Below are 17569 nucleotides of genomic sequence, written 5' to 3'. Positions count from 1 at the left end.
AAAGACGATGTAGGCGTTTTGTACTATACAGTCTTAAAAGAAAATTCACATCAAAGACGCTTGATGCCAAGCCTAATTTCCCTCTGTTAAGGAGGATTTACCATGAAGATAGAAGCAAAGCACAGCGGATATTTCCAATCCCAGCAATGGATAGAGAGCACACTGTCAACCGTGAAAATGTAACACCATAAAAAAAACACTGTATCCTCTAGAGGATCTTATGTATAAGGCACTGTAAATTGTTCTTTACGATACAGGAGTGTGACATTGGATTGAACCCTTATCTGCTTCTTTCTCTACAACTTGACACTTAGATGCAACAGCTGATGGACAAATATTGTTTTATGCACCAGATGCCAAGAGAGCTATTGGAAAATGTCTTCTTCATAGGCAACCACATAGTAAATGCTTTTTTATTGGTACTGGATTTGGGAGAGAAATGCTTTATCTTCTTTTCTGTCCTTTGCCACAAATTCTATTTTGAATTTTATTCAATTCAGTTCAGTTAAATTCAATTAAACTTTATTGATCTGAGAAATGAAAAATATGTTGCTTCAGTATTAATTATTATAAAAGATATGCAATTGCTATAGATGTTGTTATTGTTGTAGTTATATTAAATCAAATGTAAATCTGCTGACAAACATGTTGAAAGTTGAAGTGTGGTAGAAATCTTAAGTCGTCACCACCACCGTGTTGTTTTTTTCTAGCTTGGCTTCAACGTAGACTTAGCAGCCAGATCTCAATGAAAATAATAATATTTCCTTCCTGATATTCCTGCTGTGTCCACATCAGGGGTCCAAGCATGTTCATTGTATCTGTCGGTGATCTCACGCTTCCCATGGTGATCGAGGGAAGAAATGGTTTAACCCTCTTTCACCTTTTTCTCCATTTTGCTTCAGCTCTGCATCCTAGGCGTCTTCTCTTAATCTCATATTGATTTGGGGTCTTATTCCAGGCATTGCTTTGGCTTTGAAAAGCTCAGATAGCTGCTTCGATACTTGGCAGCAGAAGTCCTTCGAGCAGCATTGTATCCACACCAGCATCGAAAAATGTTTAAATAAATCTGTGTTTTCTCAGTGAAAAAAGATGCAAAGAAAGACACAGTATGTCCAAAACTGCTGCACCTAACCGCCTGCCTGTAGGGAAATTCCTCTATTCTGGAATAATGTATATGAACAAAAAAGGAAACAAGCCCACAGGAAATGTCCTTGGCCACGTATTCAAGATTTGAGACTTAACAATGAAATTCCCGAGAGGGCAAAACAGAGGCAATGCATGATTACCTTCAGCAAGTTTCCAAAACATATTAGTTAGAAAGGGAAAGGAAAGAAGTTTGATAGAACTTTCCTTGGCATGTTGAATGTAAGACTTACATAATACCATTGTGAATATGACATGAAACAAATATTCATGAGACTACCAGCACATTTCGTGAGATTTTAAAGTAGTTACATGGGGCTGTTGGACTTGTTGACAGTAAGAGTAAAGGAGGGTTAAAGGATGCTCGAAATTCACTGTTTGCCCTTTGGTGTTGCGAGCCAAACTGTACCCTAAAACTCCAGTGGCATATTTAACCCTCCACTGTGCTTTTGGTTCATTTATCTCGAATTTAGCAAATATAGAGATAAACCTTGTTCTTTTTTAAAGTATGAACAATGATATAAATAGTTTTATGATGTTGTCTTTTGGTCCTCCAAGTGATGGCTGTATTTTTAAACTCACTGGAAAACATGAGTCTGAATTTTGAGTGTGATTTTGTTTTTGGACACTTTGAGGTTGAAGTAGCTGGTGTAGCGTGAACGGATGATGCTGTAGAGCAGAAAGCTGATATGTCTGATGTTTTGCTATGCAAAACAGTTGTTTGAAAAAGTTGGGCCCTTTCAAGTAATTCTTGGTAGGTGATTAGAAGAGCTTCAGTTGAGTCAAAGTGTTGAAGGGATATTAAAAACATAGTTTTTCATTGAAGAAAGCTAACAATTTGCTCTTGTTTCATCAAGGAATTACTCTCCAGTTGTGGCATAATGCTGTATATATATATACCCTAAGACAAATGGAAAATTAAAACTGTACCAATGTACCTCAAGACAAGGAAATATTTATTAAACAATTGTCAAGACTTTAAGACTGTCATAACTAACCCCATATGACAGTTTTATGTTATCTTAACATGTTGACCTTGGCGGTTTAATAATTTAATAATTTAGAAGACAGTTTAACTCTGCTATGTTGTGGCAAGTTCTGTTTTTTGTAAATGTTGCTTTAACAGTGACTCAACTGATGAAAATGACAAGACATAATCATTCATAAAGACTTCTGATATATGACAGATGTGACAATGTTATTAACAGGCATTAAGATGCTTGCAAGATAAAGCACAGATTGTTCAAATGTGAGTGAACATATGATCAGCTGAAAGATGCAAAGACGCAAACAATGAAGGGCAAGGAGACACAGAAGTGAGCAACTTGTCAAGAAAACTGGAGTATGCTCTTAAGCTGAAGTGCAAATTGGAAAATTGGAAAGTATATGGAGAGGGTGTGGAGTGAGGAGATGGTTGAAGGCGGCTGTGGTGCCAGTTCCTGATGAATGGTTGGGGTAAATGGGGAGGCAGAGCAAACAGTTGTGGGCAGAATGATTACTGTGTGAAATAATAGGGTAGAATTACCAGCCGTAAAATGATACAAGAACGAGTAAGAGTAAGAGACTTGCAAGAAACCCACAATCTGTGGGTTTTTATTCCAAAAGCATAAATTGACATCATTAGCTGTATTGAGGGAATGCAGTGGTGCTGCGGAAAGATATGGATTAGTTCCAGAAGAAAAATAAATCGATGTGACAAATCAAGTGTCAAATTCTGCTGCCAAATGAGGGAGTTTAAAAGACAAATGCACTTCAATGGAAGCATACCACAAAATCGCCATCTCAACGAATCAAGTCACATAACACAACTTTGTTCAGAGTAGGCAGAACTCAACGGCATCTGGGAATATCTGACTGTGGATAATCAAGCTCCAGCACAACTTTGGGTGGCGCCAAAGCGCAAGAAATCGGGAAGTGGGAGATAACTGGCACTGCTCATCGATTTATCCTCCCCGAGATTTATTTTACGCCTTTGGCCGTCTCCACATCGCGCTAGATCATGTGTGAATCTTAACAGCGGGTGGTTGGACTTGCCACATGCTGGGAATGGGGATCAGGTCACATCGCTGAGGACTGCGCCCATCTCCCTTACTTATTCTTCGCTTTGGAAAACGCTGACATTTGTGTGCAGGGCTGCCTGTCTTGGTGAAATAAACATGGGCAACTTTGTCATCAGCGCGAGAGAAAGTGAGCCAGATAAAGTGGGGAGATCATAGACCTAGTCTGTGGGCGCCCGTGCTCCGATCCCCTCGCTTTGAAGATTAGAGAGTTAACAACGTCTCAAGGACAAAAACAGGATTAGGCATTGTGCAGTCTAACCTATTTCTTATCACTCCCACATCGTGTCCTCTGAATATTTGCGCAATGACCTTTGATACACTTGGAATACAGCGGTTGCACCCCTGAGGTAAGGACATCATTTTAGAATATCTTGAGTTTTCTTAAAGCTGTCTGGATTAATTATGTGAAGTTGACCCAGCGAACAAATTCTCTCGTAATGCTTAATTCATCTTTGGATATATATATGTATTCCGTTAGAGCCTTTACGCACAGGTGCAATTTCATCCTGTTTTGAGTAGGCTACTATGAATAAGACAAAGAGTTAGTGATGGTTTATCTCTTATAGTGCACACCGCACAACTTTATCAAGGAAAGCTTAACGCTTCAGGACTCTCAATCATTGTGTGCGCGGCTCTCTTGGCGCGCACGAGGATTAATTTGCGGAGAGTGAGGCTGTTCTTTAAATTCCGTCAATAGATGAGGGATGCGTGATTTTCTTTACTGTATGTTTACTGACACTGAAGCTTTCATGAAATACCTCAACCGTCCCTGATTTTGGCACCAAATATTGAGAGATTTCTCCTACACTCATAAAATTGGGTCGTGCTTTCATTTTTAGCCCCCGCCCCACCACAAACCCACCCCAGAAGAAATGAAGGAAAGCATTGGAGAAAAAAAAAGAACATAAAAAGGCGTTCATGCTTTTTCAACAGAGGCTGTGCCTCAAACGTGTGCACAGACAGCTTACAGCATATAGATGCCTTGAACTGTTTATACAGCTGTATAGCACTAAAGCTATAATTATTTATTTAATCTAGAACTTCATTACATGAATCCAAACCTCCCCCCGCATTCATGGGGACTCTGATCATGCTATTTTAAGTTTTAGAGCTCCCAAAGCACATATTTATGGACTCAGTGTGACACAAGACCTTATTTATGTCAGGGTAGGCTGCTCGATATATTTATCTGGCCAGATTCAGCTGCTGGAGTATGTACATAATGCTACTTACAGTGAGCATCAAGAAAAGAGTCACATGGTCCCATTATCCAGTAATTGAAGGAAGCAGTTCCTCTCCTCTTGTTTCCTCTTCTCGCTCCTCCTTTCTGTAATGTCACCTTTTGTGTGCTACAGTTTTCCACAACCTGCAGGTCTGGTTAATGCTTTAGAAGTGTTCTAGGAATATTTTGAAATAATTACTTCAGGATATGTCTATCAGTCTAGTGCTGGGCTTGAGCTATCCAGAGACAAACATTTAGGAAATGAGAGATGAAGAGTAACGTGGTTTTGTCCAGCTTGACTCAATTGATATTCTGCCTGTGTCCTGCTCCATAGGCAGCCCATTGTCATGGCTCACTCAGTGGAATAGCATCTGATGATTGAGGTGTTTGGAAAAGGGTTGAAAGCCAGCATGAAAAATAAACTAAAGGTTAATTTATTGACGGTTACAAATATGTCCCTACAGCAAAGGTTAAAGATGCAGTGTATGTGTTTGCATGCCATTTGAGAGCTGCATGCAGATGCATCCAAATGATGGAAAAGGAATAGAAAAATCTATCATCCATCATGTTCTAGCTGGTGTAATCTGGTTTTTATGACATGCGCTTGATTTGCCGGTGTCTTTTGTCAATTGAAATCCTGCTCCTTTACCTTCTTAAAACCACAAGTACTCATCTGTTTCATTTATGTAACAAAACCAGACAAACTAAAATCCCTCACGGCTCTTTGAGTTTATTTGCCCTATGTGGCACAAAAACAAGTCTCAAAGCAAGAAAGATGGATTTCAGCTTTCAAAGGGTTCAGTCTCTCTGACGTCAGGAGCAACAGTGCCACTCTGTGTGGCCACGCAGCCTGTAGACAATTCACGGCCAGCCAAGCAGAGAAATTTATCTGTCATGGCTGCGTGAAATTGCAATGGTCTGCAGTATTCTGACCAGGGCCGGTGAGAAATACAGATCCTCCATTGCTTTAGGAAATAAAGAAGTTACAGAGAGGAGTCTTCCTTAATAAAGAAGTAAGAACTGATGACTACCGGTGCTCTGTGCCAGGTAGAAATGATCAAGGCTGGAAGCAAAAAAGCAGAAAAGAACAACAACACACCAGAACATCTGCAGAATAAACAAATAAAGGCAGACTTTGAAGAGTACCGTTGAGGCCAACAACTTAAGTGCAACAGCGTGAGAGTTTTTCACTCTCAGCTCAACATTGATCTTTTTTTTCCTGTTAAACGATTGCGCCTTCTAAATTTGCCAACGCTTGCTGTAAAAGTCTTTAATTTATTTGCAACTTGAAAGAAATCTACACAAAACAAGACACTCCAAATGTAATCAAAACTGATTAAAGGGGTGTGTGTAAGCGCAAATGTACCTGTTCAGACATATTTTTCTCTCATGCCAGAGCTGAATATTTTCCTCTATTTTTGTACATTTGTATTCGATAAGGCATCACCATTTATTTGAGGAGCTCACAGAAGAACATCATAGAAATTATAGAAAGGATAAAGGTAGAGGGAATAGCACAGAGAGAATGTTAGGTATCTTCCCCCTAAATTTGAGCACGAAATATTGCTAAATATTTGCGGAAGTACCCGAGTGAGAACGTCTTGAGTGTCGTCTGCAATAAATCTACATTGTGATATATCAGCAAACATCCAATTCGACGTTAAATTGTCTGTATTTGCACCTGACAGGCTCATATTGTCACTATAAGTGTCTGACAACATTAAAATGAAGTTGAATTAGCTAATGTTCATTCTCATCTACTGTCTTACCTCATTCTTTCTCTAATGTCTATGATCTTCTGCAAACTCAACAAATGGTGATGCCTCTTAAATTCCAAGGCCACATCCAAATAGTTAAAAAAAAAAAAAAAAAGAATATTAGGCTCTGACACGTGGGCTCACATGTCAATTCTAACCAGTCAGATCGTATTATAATTTTAAGTGGCTTATCTAACATAAAGGGTGCACTGAAAAGGATGACACAACCTATACCACCAAAAATGTCCGTCTCCGTTGGCATCCTCTCCATAATGTTGACAGACACTTATCGCAGTCTAAAGCTATCAGTTGGAAATAAAAGCACTTTTTATTTGCATGTTTTATTGCCCCGATTTTTTTTTACCCTGTGAAGAACTTTTGTTTCTATCAAAATCTCTCACTAAAATGTAGGGTGATTCAGATCTGGTAAAAAAAAAGACCTGAAACTTAATTTTGCTGTAAAGATGCAGGATATAGAAAGTAGTCTAGTGGAAGGTGACACTCTCCTTGATCTCACCTGATGTAAATGGCCCTGTTGTAAGCAAACAGAGGAGGGTCTCCTTTCATTAATTTCTTTATATTCACAACTGTAAAATATCTTGATCATCGTGCTTTCCAGTGATGAAAGAATTAGTCTTTGGTGTCCACGAAAAAAGACTCAACCACAAACTGTCTGTTTTTGACTGAAGCAAGATGTTTGTCCTCGTAATGTTCTCACTGAGAGGAAAACCAGCGGAAGCATGTGCTGACTTACAGCAGATACTACAATTTGATTGATTTAAAACTTCTGAAGAGTTAATGAAACATTCAGGTTTATGGGAGACCTAATTCTTCTTTTTATTTTGGATGCCCCCATGGGGTGTTGTGACCTTACAATGGAGAGAACAACATTTCATCGGCTCAGGCTTAATATGTTGTAAATTTATAGCCAAGAGCTTGTAGCTGCATTAGGTCATCGTAGAGCTTGACGAAACCTCTTGGCCGGCAGCTGTATTTGAAATCTGCGTCCAGGTCTCCACTGAAGCATGAAGGGAGAGAGTGATTGCATACATAACACAGACTATTTCAATGTGGCAACACCAGTAGTCTAAATGAATGGAAAGGGAACTTGATTTGAATATGAAAAGTTGTGCAGAAATGCGTTGCGCGCGTATTCTGCCCCTCTTTTAATTCACGGTCTCTCCACCTGCCTGAAATCCCACTCCTTTTGTTTTTTACTGTCAAACACAGATGTAATGTGTCATTGTCATGCTTCTCCTTTTCTCTAAAATCAAAACTGGCTGCACTTAATTGAAGGTTTTGGGAAAAAGTTCAATGAAATTGCTGCAAATCACATTGTTATTTAGAATTGAGAACAAATAGCTCTCTGAAGTGTATCTGAAGCACAGAGTGATAACCTAAAAAAGGATCAGACTGGATGGTGATGGACAATTTTCCCTTCAGGTCTTGTGCTCTTACACTCTTACAACAACAGTAACTGGTGACAGGAAGCAGTGTCTTGTGGACAGAAGAAAGCTTTTGGTGTTAGGTATATTTAGGAGTTCTAAGCATTTGACTGGATTCGCTGCTTTCTTCGGAATGTAACAACAAAGTTAATTAGCCCTCTGTCCTTAAGAAGTGTAATGGTCACCAGAGTAAAAGAAGTTGGCTCTGATTAGCTCCCCTGTGTACATGTTCTGAAACTTTGTGAGAGCCTGCCATGGGCAACCGTTCTTCCATTAAATACTCATCCGATGTGTCTGTGAGTAATAAAAAAGCTGCGTAGTAGTTCCTCCTCTGTACTGAATTGGCCATTGTACTAACAGTGTTAGTGCAATACAGACTTGCCAATAACACCCACTGCAGAAGCTACAATTGGATGGTTACTGCTGATATCAGTGTCTTTATGCATTGATTCAACAATCAAAGGGTAAAGACATTTTCTTTTTACTCGCCACTTGATTGAAGTCCATCTAATGAGCAAAATCCAACTGGTGAAACAGTATAAGTTACCATTAATTAATCGAATTAACTAACTACTAAATGGTAATACTAGCTACATTTAGAATAGACTGATGCTCTAAGAAACCTTTCTTTTTTTCTTAAGTCATTTTTGTCATTTTGCATGGATATTTGTGTCCAAATGGTTGCTGCCTGGAATTATATTAACATGAATCAGTATTTGTGGGATCTCCAGAATGAATCTTTCTTTACAAAATGCCAATAGAAAGAAGGGATGGGAATTTCCATGCTCTGGTATTAGCTTTACTAAACAGCAGCCATGCCATTTGTAAGTGTGGGCAGAAAACATTGTGGTCATGTTTTAATTTCACACTTCAGTAAGACAGTTTATCACAGACACTGTGGCTGTATATGTTTTGTATCTCAAACAAGCGGGTTGACTGTATAAACCCTCTCTGCTCTGCTGTTACATGCTTTTTGTGATTAAAGCAGTTTAACTAGATGACTCTCCCAAAGCTTAAGGTTGCGATTTTCAGCTTTCAAACTACAGGAGCATACATGTTGCCATGTTGCGAATTTAACTGTGAAAGGGACAGTGTAATTTTGATTGACATGTTCTGAACATGTTTGGTCCATTTTTAAGCCTCCACTTTTTTTTTTTTTTTTTTTTCACATTTTGCTTCTTGTAAACATGGAGCAAACACCAAATAACATGATGTATAATCATAGAACCTCTGACAAATTTGCTGACAGACATACTGTTGGGCCTAAATGTAATCTCCTGTTAGCTCTGTTTGATCTCCTCCAATTCCTGAATAAGGTATCCGGCTCAGTCTTCAGTACAGTAACCTTATCATTGCTAAATTTGCATTTGTCTTGTTGGTGCTGGGTTTAGAGCAGTTTTGTTACAGAATGAATAAAAAGAGAACAAAGTCCCTTTTCATGGGAATTACTGGTTAAAAAGAAATGCTACAAATGTTTTTGTCACTATACACACATGCACAAGTACATGTACACACACATGTTTGCACTACGGCTGGTTTTGACCGGTTTAGCAGCCTTCGGTTTTCTATTTTAGTTGCTTTTGATAAAAGCGTCTGCTAAATGCATAAACATAAACAAACATTTTGAATTGCTCGTTGAGATACATTAAGCTCAAGGAAACATTCATTGAATGCATGTGCTGATAATTGAAGCACTGATGTTGGAGATTTGTACTTGAAAATCCTTCCTTGGAGCACAATACAGTTTAAGTGTCATAATGAGGCTCCAATGAAATAAATAAATTCAAGACAACACCAATCATCTACTCTTGACATGAAGTATTTGTACTACCTTAAAACCAGGGCCCCAATGCATGCATAGCAGTTAACCTCCCATTTTAGATTTGCTGTGATGAGCAAATGCTTTAAAAAAGTAAAAAACTGTGAGATTACTTCTGTAAGGTTTGGTGCCTGTTTTGGATGAATACTGGAAAAAAAATCTCACGCTGTTGTAGCGTGATATTTCATTACAGGATGGCATGGCAGGTGGTCATACTCAAACCATAGATAACCTAAAGCTGAGAGGTACTTTCCCACTCCAGTGCATGTTATGATTTGCTAAGAAATAATCACACATCTAGCTCAAGGTAGCAAGTAGTGGAGGAGTAATTTGTGGCCTTGTGCTGGCCTAACCTGCTTCACAGGCTCAGCTGCATAATTTAAAAAGCTCTGATTCTCGTCCCAGCTTCATATTTGACATCTCATCACATTTAGTCAGGTGTAAATATTAAAAGGGTAGAAGGAGGATACATTTAACTTGAGTACAACGAGACATTTTCATAATAAAAAAAAAACAAATCAAACCGTAATCAGAAGATTTGTTTTTTAGTATTCAGTGATGACATTGAGGAAATTGGCCAAGAATATCGAGATGACTTCAGTGTTTTTCCTCCATATACATTGATAAATGCAATGAGACCTTGCATTTATGCCACTTTTTCAACTCTGTCGAATTGTCTGCCATGGTTGTTAAAACTGAGCCTTTATTTGTATTTGCCTTCCAGAGTTTTAAACAACAGTCAAAGCGTGGTCTTGCTTTTTGATTTGACTGTTGCCCCTCCACCCAGATGGAATCAACAAAAACCTGACCTGCATATAAAACATCCAGTTGAGGTCAGCGGAGAGCAGAGAGAACATTTATTCCCCTGAAGTGCTTTGAAAAGCTCGTGAAAAAATGAGCAGCACTAGTTCACACTACCAACAGCAGAATGATGAAACACATATAGATTCATTTAAGTGTACATATTTTAAAATATATGAATCAGGTGTTAGGCTGATAAGCTTTGTTTAAACTTTATTGCAAAGTCATGAGTGAAATAGAGTGGAGCAGTTCCATATAAAGATTTTGTTTATTTCCAGGGGAGGATGTCAAACTGTCTTCTAAAGCAGTGGGCAGCCATTGAAGGTTTCTGAGGACTACAACCTTTAGACGATGTAATTTAGGTGTTAGAAATGGCTTGATATTGGGAACAGGTAGATAGAGAGCTGCAGTGTTTCAGGTCCCAGGGTTATGTAATGTTGGATTTGATATCAGTATTAGTGCTATAGAATACATGTAGACACAAATCCACTTTTTTAACTGTAAAACTGCATGGGCAAAGAAAGAGCCCGTTGCCATTTGGTGTAAAAATAGCTAAATACTTCATTGTCCTTGCTTGTGGATGCACTCTCTGCTTTAGTCACACAACTGCGTTTGTGTTATTCGTCAAACCTAAAGTATATAACACAAGCATATTCTCACACTCAACTTGACACATACTGGTAAGTGTCCATGGGATGTTAAATTTTGATGCACTCAATACCCTTTAATGTCCTTTTTAAACATTGAGGGTTCTAATCAAAATCTGGATCTCACCGGCTGATGACTTTTGAGGAAAGAAATTGTGTTTTTGAACCAATATTTGGGAACAGGGTAGGCTACCAAACACTTCAAACATAACACAAGCCTGTCCCTTCGGTCCAGCAAGGTCTAAAAATGTGTTTTAGTGACCTGTTCAGATTCGCAGCTTGCGCAGCTGTCACTGTTGAGTTAGAAGCAAGCTTCACACATAAACTGCTGTGGTGTCAGTTGCATGCAACAGCACCCACTGTTATATCAACCCCCAGTCTCATAGAATAGAAGGCCAGTGGACAGACTTTATTTTTGAGGATGATGCTCAAGCAACAGTTTGTAAAAAGCTTTTTGTCTATGCCAGCCACTTATTGTTTTCCTTTTTTTTTTTACCAATCTGGGCCAGCTTGATGCGGGACAATACTTGATTCATGTCAAGGTAATGCCTTAAAAAAAGAGATCAGTACCAACTCACCATGGGAAAACTGCAGAAAAATGTATTTGAGATATTTTCTATATGATTCTTTGGCTTTTAGGAAAATTTATGCTCTCTAATTTTGCCAACTTGCACACTGTAGATTATATTTGTAGGTCACGGCTTGAATGACATAAGAGAAAACTGTTATCTCTTCAGGAAATGCAATCTCTGATAGTATTTCTTTTTATCGGTTTAGTGTGTGGTAGGCTGATAGGATGAGCTCCTATGCTCTCTCATACACGATAATGTACTTTAGCAGTGAATTAAAGTAATTTTCTGCTCAGATTAAGGTCTTCTTGGTAGCGCAAAGCTGTACCACCAATCACAAAAGAGACGTACCATGTGGAAGCAGCCTTGTTAAGAGCAGTTTCTCTGAAGAGGCTGCTCTGAACAGGGCTGTGAAGACAGGGCTGAGAAAAGTGTTGTGGTACTTTATCCTCATGGTATTTTGGCCAAAATATGTCGCAGACATTGCATTTAGACCTCAGAAAACTGTGGAAAAATTTGAAAAAGAAGTGCATAATATGTCTCTTAACAATTAAAAAGTCTGAAACAGGAGGTTGGAATGGTGATGGAAGAAGAAGTTAAAGGCTTCCACTCAGTAAACCTGGTTTCCAGTTTCATGACTGAATTGACTGTAGTTTTATTTTGTTTTGGTTTAACAGATTTCATCTTCTTCTGCTGGATAATTAGGTTTAGGTAGAAAAACTTTGTTTGGATAAGGCAACAAAAGTTAAGACAAATGATACTTTTGGTTTGAAAAATATGTTGGATAGTACCACCTGCAAAAAGCCTCCATTTTCTGGGTTACCATAGTGACACGTCCCGTGGCACCTCGTGTGTTGAAAACTGCCAAGAAAGGGGTTGTGACCTAGCGTCCGTATGTGATCAGTTGGGAATGAGAATAGGTTGTTTTTCTGAGCAGCAAGTTAAATCTGGCACCTCACACATATATGAAAATAAGGAAAAATTCAAAACCTCAGCGACATATGGACACATAATTATGTTTTAAGACTGTCTGTGTGCTTTGAATGACAGTTACATTTCGTTAAAAAATGGTGAGTGAATATCAGTATAGTAGATGCTGCGCTTGTGCTTTGAAAAAACTTAATTATCAAGCATAATGGCTGTCAGAGATTTCTGAGAAAAAGAAAACACTTTCTTTTTACAGCCTTGATACTGAAAGTAAATACTGTTTTTAGCTGTTTGAACAAATTATTTGTCCTGTCATTAATGTATTTTTTAGAGGGCAGTCTCATAAGATCACAGCTAGAAAGGCTCAATGTGTTTCTCTGCATGAAAACAGTATCCAGCTGTGAGCTGGATGCAGAAAAGGACTTCTTAGCACACGTTTTAACTCAAGTTTGACTTAATTAAACATTTTAAAGTCATCACAGGATCTCTTTGATCGTGGGCGCTCAAAACCATACGCATTTTGGCTTGTTGTTGATTATATTGGTAAGATATACAATAGTATCTTTTTAAGTGTAAGAGTTAAGCTTCACTTCAAAAGACAGCAAACATCCTTGCGCACACATTTGTCCTCTGGAGTGTTAAAGCATGTTGCAGTTTACTAGAAGAGTCAAATTGATCACAGTGGCCAAGCTATCTTTCTGTTATGCAGTCAAACAAGTGCAAATATTCAGAATGTCGAGGAGAGATTAAATGTATAAAACACATTAGGCATGAATCTGTTGTTGCTCTATTCCGCAAGTACATACATTCACTTTTGGTGGACAATAAATAAACCTTCCTCATTTCAGGAAACTCCACTGGAAGCCCATTTCCTGTCACCTCATTAGTTTCTTAGATTATAGACCCTTTTTCGGAATGAAAATAGGACTTTTGACTATTACAAGATGTTCTACCAGGTGCTGTAACAAAGTCGAAGACTGAATATCATTAAGTGTTTCTGTGACTGGTGGGGCAAGAAATAATAAACCCATTCATCAAAATAGAAAAAACAGGAGATTACTGTTTTGACATCTGCTGATAATCAGGTCAAATGAAGCAGAGCTTGACTTAATTGAAAACGGTCTGGGGCCTCATTTGTTAGTCAAATTGAGTAAGGTGCTTGAGTTGCTTTCCATAAACTGGTCACCCTCAAGACGTGATGGGAAAACAACCGACTGTCTCACCTGATTCAAACCTGATAACTAAACAATGTTAGGTTTTAAAAAAAACCTTCCTTTTCAATGATGTTTATTAACATACATTTGGGATTGAGATTTTGTAAGTCAGATTTTGCACCGCAAAGTTTTATGATTTTAAAAGAAAAAAAACACTGTATGGTCACTGGTCATTTTCATGTTTTTTATTCAGTGAGGCTAAATACATCGAGTTTGTATGGTTTAGACTTGAGATAAAATTTGAGGGTTCTGGTCTACAATGGGATTATTAGTGATTACATATCTGAGTAAACTGACAAAACAGTGAACATTCATAAAAAAAACATGTATGCCTGACAGATAGTTAATCTCAATTTTATCCATGACTCCTTCCCATGTATTAGCATTTGTATTTATTATTATTCAAGAGGGACAGGCCCAGCAGTCAAGATGCTGATCATTAACTGTCCTGGGGAGTTATCTTGCAGGAGCCTGTTGCTGCATCAGAAACATTTGTTGCAACTGAAATAGAATACACAGGACATCCGAATAGCGATCTTTCATTATCTTTTCATTATTAGAAGAAATAAAAAGACACTTAGTTCAATCAGAGATGAAGATTTGTGTGGTTCCTGTTTTGGTAATAGGCGACTGCAAAGCCTGTGGTTCAGGCAAAATATGCACCTAGAAAAGATGTACCTCACTGTAATTTTCTGTCCTTGATATAACTGTGTGGTCCTTAGTTCATGGTGCTTTTCCTTTATTTTGACATTTTATATAAAATATTTCATTAATCCAGTCTAGCAAGGAGCTGGAACACTGTTTGAACATGACAGGTTTAAGGGAATGAGGAGGGATGGGCCTTTAATGAAGTGGATAAGGTTTTAGCTTGGGAAAATGAACACCGGAAAAAAGTGGGAATTATTCTGTGTTTGATGTTAATGTGAGAGCCTCAATTAAATTGAAAAATAGAATTCCTCATCTTGCTGCACTTAGCTCTGTTCAATTAAAAAATCCATTTTCTCTGCAATCTTCTCATGCCATTGACATCAGCGCCTCTGTTTTGTTTCACACACCACAAGATGAGGAATTTGTTGTTTTTCCTGTTTATGGCCACTCTTGGTTGACATAAAGTGTGAAAATGCACATGGTCCAGGCCCATTACTTCACCAGTGAGGGGTAGTATATTCAATACAGCAAATTACTTTTTGGTCCAGTGAAATAAGTGATTTTTTTATTTATTTTTTTTCATATATGATTGGATAAACACTTTTCTTGCCACTGGGATGAGAAATGCCGCTTGCAAGAACAGTCTGTTTCAGTCATTTAACAAAAGGAAAAGAAAAATCTGAACTTATTTGTATGAACAAGAACTGCACAACAATCAGATTTGCAGCCTTGCTTGAGGAATGTTTTTAACTAACATTATGCACCATTATTCCGGGATCATATTTTCCAGGAAGCAGATATTGTACAATACATTTTGAAGAGTATGTACATTTTAAATGAATAATATATGCCCACCCTGAAGTGAAACTGTGTCCCTACTGAAGATATTTAAAATTATATCAAGTCCCTCAGTTAAATGGGCATTACAGTAAATGTTTATTGACAACCCTAGCTCCAAAAAGGCTAGGATGCTGTGTGAAATGTAAATGATGACATAATGAAATCATTTGCAAATCTCATAAACCAATATGAAAAGTCATAGCTCATCTTAAATTTTATGGTAGCAACAATGTAGCTTCCTGTTGTTGATCCTTTACGAGAGGAATGTTATTTCCTTTTTTTGTCTGATATGGGATTCTAGCTGTTCAACAATCCTGGGTCTTCTTTGTCATATTTTCCCTTTCGTGATGCACCAGATGTTTTCATGTGGTGAAAGATCTGAACTGCAGGTTGGCCAGTCCAGCACCTTGGCTCCTTAAAGAAAAATTGTCTGAATGGGAACATGAGTATGTTACTCTAAAAATCGTATATACCTTTGAACATTAATGGTGCCTTTCCAGATGTTTAAGTTGCTAGTTCCACAGGCACAAATACACCAGAGATACAGGCTTCTGTGTGTTGATGGCACTGTCAACTGTGACAGTAATTTTCTTGTAGGGATCCTGAGCCCATGCAGAAATCTTCTTAACAGGATCATACCTGTTATTTTAATGTAGAGCTGCTTGAGGACCCAAAGATCACAGGCCTTCAATAATGATCTGCAGCCGTGTCCCTTGTGCAGATGTCTGGAGATTATCTCAATCTTTTGAAGATATCATGTCTGGAGATGGTGCAATATTCTTTGCAATTTTACATTGAGGAACATTATTATTCGGCTTTTATTGATATTTTTAATTGTACCGTTTATTTATTCTTTTTTTTTTTTTCAAATCCTGGCTCAGGCAGTTGTCTGAGATCTCATCATGAATATGAAACAGAATTACCTCATTATGTTGAGGGAGGATTCTACTAGCCAAAAAGCATTTGATGTGAGTGAATGATAAAGAGAGACGAAACATGTTCACTGTAGTTCAGATTACTGAACTTACTAAATGTAATCAAAGTGAATTAGGGTTGCAATTTAAAATATTATTTAAGCTTTAGACTGGTATTCTTTTTCTATAGGATCTATGTATTGTATGGATATTTATGATTTATCCATAGTAATAGTATACTACCAGATTAAAAATAGTCCGTTCTTACTTTATTTTCTGAGCAGACATCCATTAAAAAGGACATCAAATCAAATCTGTTGCCAGAGTATCCCCTGCTCTTGTCTAATACTTAGCCTCCTGAACCTCCCTTATGGTTTCTCCTGCCAGCTCTGATAAAACCCACACTGGAAGGCTATTTATATACCTAAACGCCCATTTCGATCTGAAGGCTAAGAGCTTGCACAATCATCCTTCTCAAAACATCCACAGCAAGATGCCTTTTACAAATTTTCTCGAGTTTGACAGAACATTTATTCAGCAAGCAGGCCTGAGGAGCAAATGGCTGAGTAACCTTGCATCCCGCTGCAAAAGTTACCACTTTCAGGACAGTGTTTGAATGTCTTGCAAGAGCAATGCCAATTTCACAACTAATTACTTTTCCTCTTATTCGTAATTGCTTGACAATGTTGCCTGCTCAGAAGTTGATCATTTCGCTCAACCTTGTTAGTCTACGCAGAACTATACTCGCACTATATTAGGATGTCTTTTAACTGAATTATTGATAAACTGGTTGTCAGTGTTTGTGACATAGATTATTAGAAATAAGGCTTTGTGAGGATGGCCTGGATTGCTTTATGTAGATTTGGAAAGAGGTTGCTGGACAGGGTCCCAGCTGATGTGGTGAGAAAAAGAGTCAGTGCATTCCTACTGCTCATTGGCTGCCAACCTGCATGCCCTAAGCCAAAACCCCAAGTGATTATATAGAGACTTTAACATAGTCAATCAAGGGCCACACAGGCTGGTAATAACTCCATATTTTACAGAAGACATTGGACAGTTTAAAGCCAGTGTCTTTTGTTTAGTGTCAATCTTTAGCGAGAATTTCTATCACTGAAAAAATGTTCCTTTTGACTACCTGAGTAATAAGCTTGTATCTTTTTCATCAAAGAGCTTTATCAGATCAAGGGCTCAGTTTAATATGCTGACTTTGCCTCCTAATTTGTTTGCATGTCAGCCAATTTGTTTCTCCAACTCCTTGACACATAGCGTTGCACTCCATAATCCACCCTGAAAGTAAGACTTTTTCATCATAGTGAAGTCATTTCAGACCTGAGAAAAACAAAGGGAGTTCGCACACATTAATATTTATTTATAGAAACTAGGAAAAACTGTTTGGTTATCACTCTCTGGAGGGATGAACCCCCCCCCCCCCCCCCCCCTCCAAAAAAAAAAATAATAATAATCAGATATGACAAAGAGTTCAGTTATTTTCATCTAAGACTGTTAATAGATTGTAAAGGCCTGGAAGGCTCTTTAATTAGAGTTGCCATGCACATACAGACT

General features: G+C 38.1%; 1 protein-coding gene across 1 annotated transcript in view; it reads left to right on the top strand.

The window, feature by feature from the left end:
* The first annotated feature begins 3143 nt into the window (after positions 1-3143).
* The window catches only part of LOC140312974 (protocadherin-15-like), a 192614-nt gene continuing 178188 nt past the window's right edge, over positions 3144-17569 (top strand). Inside the window, exon 1 of the mRNA XM_072390881.1 lies at positions 3144-3550. The gene's annotated coding sequence lies outside the window, so the exon portion shown is untranslated. The remainder of the gene's footprint in view (positions 3551-17569) is intronic.

This window comes from Leuresthes tenuis, unplaced genomic scaffold (assembly GCF_036924035.1).
Source record: "Leuresthes tenuis unplaced genomic scaffold, fLeuTen1.0.hap1 SCAF_8, whole genome shotgun sequence".
Classification (NCBI taxonomy): domain Eukaryota; kingdom Metazoa; phylum Chordata; class Actinopteri; order Atheriniformes; family Atherinopsidae; genus Leuresthes; species Leuresthes tenuis.
Note: the sequence above shows the minus strand (reverse complement) of the source record. Positions and strands in the feature narration are given on the sequence as shown.